We start from the raw sequence: 5,210 nt of genomic DNA on the forward strand, positions 1-5,210 counted from the left end.
GTGAGAGTCAAACATGCTTAATACCTTGTAGGTTAGATCTTAAAGGGCAAGAAGCAGATTTCCTAAAAAGAAGAGGTTTTTTATAAGCTTCATTTTGGCAAAGGAATTTCTGTTTCAGCAAGTGTTTAAAATGTTTGACTGCTGCGTCAGTGTAAAGGACAGTAAAAATAATACAAACCTTGTTTCACTTAAATCTATCTCAGTTGCTGCAAGTGTTTAAGTCTTCAGTTAAGGATCTAGATGTAAACAGCCAAGTGTCTCTACAGTGCTTTTTTTTTTTTTTCTTGGAATAATCTATCCCGAAGCAGAATATAAAGCCAGCAGAGGTAATAATAGATGTTGCCTTTGTAACACTTAACAATCTAATTAACTATAAAATGTTATTTCAGGCCCTTGTGGAGAATAAATACAATGTGCTTGTGTAATGAAAGATTACTGAGCTTCATATGCACAATTTTGCAAATAAAGTTTCAGGAATTAAGGTTTTATAAATGACTTCAATTTTCCCTTTTACTGACTATTGAGTTTGTAATTTAAATAATGTTCTTTTTAATTTAGTGTTTAAAATATAACTTAAAGTAGTTGTACAAAACAGGCAACAAAGAATTTGGATGAGAAGATTCTGTCTGTAAATGCAATTGGCAGCATGGTTGATGCACCTGGAGACCATGAATTTGAGCCCCTTTCCAGACTTGTGTGAATGGCCTTCCACAGTTGACCCAGCTGCAAAACTGTCAGTCAACAGAGAACTATAGATGGTGAGATGTAGTGTTAGCTGCCATACTTTCTTAAATAGTGCACACATCTTTTCCCCCCAAAATCAGGGTGCATGTATTAAGTGGAGAAGCAGACTATTTTGCTGTAGAGTAACACCGTGCTTCTCCACCTCAGTGCAACTGGGCTGGTATTACTCTTCAGGTAGTTGAGGGAGTCAGTGGTCTATTGTTCTTCACGTCACAGGTGTTAAAGATCATCTCTCCTTTTTAAAGTTCTTTTTAATAGTCCTACTAATGAAGGAAACCTTTCTTAAAATAATTTTACTATTTGCTGGGGCCTGTGGTCACTTCTGTTTTGCATCTCTTTATCTCTTTCAAGATCAGAGGTCTACCTATGGAGACCAGTCTTCAGCAGCAGCTATAGTTTTAGTTAGGCAGGAAAGGGAGGGTAAGTCTGCTTAAGTTATTACTTTTGAAAAATATTTTTGGGTTACATGTAGAAAAGACCCCTCATATACAGTCAGATACAGATTTCTCTTGATTTTTATGTGGGTTCTTGATATACAAATTCACTCTTACGCGATGAGCATATTTACACCCATAATTTGTTACATGCGAGGTAAATTCACTCTTATGTAATCAGCATAGGCGCCCCCTCTGCCCAAGCACATAAATCTGGGGGGGGGGGGAGAAAAGGGCCATGGCCCCACTCATCCCAGGCCCAGCTGTAGCGGCCCAGGGAGTGGCCTGTTCTAGCCAACTGGAGCCGCTGGGCTCCACCGTGCTCCACCTGTCCCCCTGTGCCTGGGTTCACTCCAGCTTCTGGGCTACATAGTGCCACAGTGCAGGCAGCTGGTGTCAGCTGCTCCAGCAAGGGCTGGAGTGAGTGCAGACAAGTGGAGCCCCAGGCGGTGCGGGGCATGGCGTTTACCCCAGCACCGGCTGCAGTAGCCCTGGGAGCGGCTGGTGTCAGCGTCCTAGAGCTGCTGGGCTGCACCGTGCTCCACCTGGGCTCTGCTTCTCCCCACTCACCTCTGCTCCTGGGCTGCGCCGTGCGGTGGTGCAGGCAGCTGGTATTGGCTGCTCTTGGGGCTGCTCCAGCATGGGCTGGGGTGAGTGCCATGCACAGCACTTGCCCCAGCCCTAGGAGCAGAGGTGAATGTGGAGAAGGGGTTAGGGTTAGGGTTAGGGTTAGGGTTAGGGTTAGGGTTGCGCTGGCTGCTCCTGGGGCCGCTGCAGGTGGGGGTGGGGTTGGGGTTGGGATTGGGGTGAGTGCTACTCTGGCCCCTCTGCTTGCTGCCTTCTGTAGCCCCGGGAGCAGCACCCCTCCCCTGCTGCTTCTCTAGGCCCAATCTCACTTCCTCCCTTCCTCCCTCACCGCCATAGGAACCTATCCCTATTTGTTACATTATAAAGTGGGTTTGCTTTATGCACATTTGATTTATGCATTGTTCTCCAGGAACGCTTGTACCACATAAATCGGGGGAAACCTGGATACTGTAGATGGAAAACTGTTTGTACTTGGAATCAAAAAACAAGGTGTAGCATGACTTTGTATGTAAAAACTTGATTCTATCAAACTAAGATAAATGTGATCCCCATATTATCATAAATATTCCTGTAGAATTTATGTTCTAGAAGAATTTATCATGTATACTTGAATGCAAGATGAAGTTTCTTTCTCCCCCAACTGGCATGGGAGAAAAAGACCCTTGTCTTATAATCCCTAGGGACCTACCAAAATTGTGATTGCATGTTTTTCATGGAAAATGTGAAATCGGGCAAGATCTGTGAAATATGATGGCAAAAAACACAAACAAAAAAACTTACAAGCAGAGTAAAGGGTGGGGATCTCTGTAATCTTGGAGTACAGGGGGCTGGAGGTGGGTGCTGGCTGCTCATAGCAGGAGACAGGGAGGCTGCACATAGCTGCACTGGCATTCAAAGTTGCACATGTGCACCTGCTTCCAGTAACAAGTTGGGCCAGGGCTCCGTGGATCCTGGTGCAGCTGCCTCATTTGGCTCAGGCTCAGGCTCTGGGCATGCCTCTGCCACTGTCTATGGCAGTGTTTTCCGACCTTTAACAGCCCAAGGCACACTTACATTAATAAACATTTTCCGTAGCACACCTGCTAAGGCACTCCCCATCCTCATACATATTGTAGCTCATTGCCATGGCAAAATTCCGCCGCACACCTGCTCATCTGTGATGGCACACTTTTGTGCCACAGCACACTGGTTGGGAAACACTGGTCTACGGAAACTGGGTTGGCTGTGGCAGGCATTGTGGAGGCTGCAAGCAGCTGCACCAGAGACCACGGAGCCCTGGCCCAGTTCATTGTGCCTTGGGGTGGACGGAAGGGATCAAGATGGGGTGCACCCACTACTGGCAGTGAGCTGGGCTGGGGCTCCATGGACCTCAGTATAGCTGCTGCTTGCCAGAGCTGGCCTGCGACCCTGATGCAGCTGCTTGTGCAGCCTCCCCACTTGGGGTTAGCCTGAAACCATAGTTTAATTACTTCGATTAAGCCTGGGAAAGCCATTAATCCACACTTAATGTATGTTGCCACCAATCATGGGAAAAGTTTATGAAAAATGTAACTAGTTCAAGTTAAAAGTTAGCAGCCTCTAAAATTTAACTTGAGTTAAGTTAAAGATTTCCACTTTCAACTAATTAAAAAGTTAGTTGATTTGTGAGAAATGTGTGAAACATGGTGAATTGCCTCTTGGCATCATTTTTCATTTTCAAATGCAGTGAGCGGGTTTCTTTTCCATAAACCCACAGAAGCACACTAATTGACTCATAACTCACCTTGCTTTACCTGAAAACAATGTTATACTTGTCATGCAGTTTTCATAATAACAATTTACCGATACCTATGTAATGTTAGATCCTTCTCACCCTCTCCATGTGAAGTACTTTATAAAAGTCAATGCATCATATAGGAGAAAGGAGAGAGGAGGAAAGGAAAACAGAAAGGAGGTTTTCATAACCAAGTGACAAATGAAAGCTGTTTCCACGGAAAACCTCTGTTATTACAATTTTTACTGTTCAAAAGGTAACAAAAGGGGAAGAAATACATCTGAATTAGAAATAATGCAAGTGTCTGAAAGTTAAAATTAGACTGAAATGAGAAAATCAGTTTAAATGAGAAAAGAATGTTCAGTTGCTTAGCAGAAGCTGTTTAAACGTGCTTATCGAACTTCACCAAAAGCTGCATTTCAAAATTTACATCTGACAATTTTCCTTTTCTGTCTTGCAAAACTAAGCCCCCACTACTGAACAGTTGCTCTATGTGGGCAGATGAGGGAATGCTTGTGTTATAACGGATGAATAGTTTTTTCATAGTAGGTGATATCTCAGATAAGTTTCTCACACATTGGAAGTAATGCTCAACTTCTTGGGCCCTAGGCTGCTGGTTCTGATCTTCATTAAAATTTAAAAAGTCATTTATCTGCTTCACCCTCACTACTTGCTCCCACTCTTACTGGGATCAATGTCTATGCTTGCTTGTGCTTGTTCCCTCTCCTGCAGCCAACTATTGACTTCTGCAAATGCACAGAAAATGCCAATATGAACTAAGGAACTCTGGGACTTGTAGTTCTTAAGAGACCATATCTCATAGGAAGGTGCACTACTCTGTCTCTCAAACAAGAAGTCCTAGAGTTTCAATAAAGAAATATCATTCCATGTAAGTCCTAGAGACTGGCTGTGTCAGGAAAAACTCTGGGAAAGCCAAATTTAATTTTTTAAAAAAAAACTTTTAACTTATACTTTAAAAAAAAAGCTGAAGTTAACTTTTTTTTTAACTAGTTAAAGTTAAAAGTTGACAGCTGAAAAATTTAACCAGTTAAAGTTAAAAGTTAGCCATTTCTTTAACTTTTTAACTTTTTAAATAGTTAATTCCCACGACTGGTCGCCACACATGTTTTCCAAGAACTTGGATTTAGATTGTTTTTCAAGTCAAGATACTACCTCACATAAAATCTGATCTGTAGAAAGCCAGTTTTTCACAAAATGTTTTTGTAATATAAAATTTTTAAAGTACATTAATTTTGACCTAACTGGGAATTCTGACTTGCTAAAGAACTTTAATACTCAATATGCAAACAATAAAGGGCAAGGTAACCGATCCTTTTTATGATAAAGAAATCTTTATTTTTTGATGGTTAGTTATCACAAGAAGTAGATCTGTGGTTTTAAATATAGATACTTTGTAAGAACTCCGGGTTTTTTGTCTGCTCCTTTTGGTGGTATATGATTGTCTTCCTCTTACTTGCTGATGCCTCAGTGGCCTGAAGTAGTTATCCTTGTTATAAGGGCCACAAATTCGTCAAAGGTGACTTTGCCATCTTTATTTGTGTCAAATGATTTAATTATATTATCAAGAGAGAATGCCCCCTGTTATTAAAATAAGAAAAGAAACGAAAGAAAGAAAATAAGTAAAAAAAAAAAAAAAAAAAAGTCCCAATAGCACTATTACCCTCCTCACT

At 41.7% G+C, this 5,210-nt stretch overlaps 1 protein-coding gene and 1 long non-coding RNA gene across 5 annotated transcripts in view; one reads left to right on the forward strand and one right to left on the reverse strand.

The window, feature by feature from the left end:
* CTPS2 (CTP synthase 2) overlaps positions 1-5,210 on the forward strand; it is a 135,053-nt gene that overhangs the window by 49,525 nt on the left and 80,318 nt on the right. The gene's annotated exons all lie outside the window — the stretch shown is intronic.
* Positions 4,852-5,210, reverse strand: part of LOC109306020 — a 3,162-nt gene continuing 2,803 nt past the window's right edge. The window contains exon 3 of the long non-coding RNA XR_002099811.1: positions 4,852-5,118. This is a non-coding gene — a long non-coding RNA (uncharacterized LOC109306020). The remainder of the gene's footprint in view (positions 5,119-5,210) is intronic.

This window comes from Crocodylus porosus, unplaced genomic scaffold (assembly GCF_001723895.1).
Source record: "Crocodylus porosus isolate Cpor-Errol unplaced genomic scaffold, CroPor_comp1, whole genome shotgun sequence".
Taxonomy (NCBI): domain Eukaryota; kingdom Metazoa; phylum Chordata; order Crocodylia; family Crocodylidae; genus Crocodylus; species Crocodylus porosus.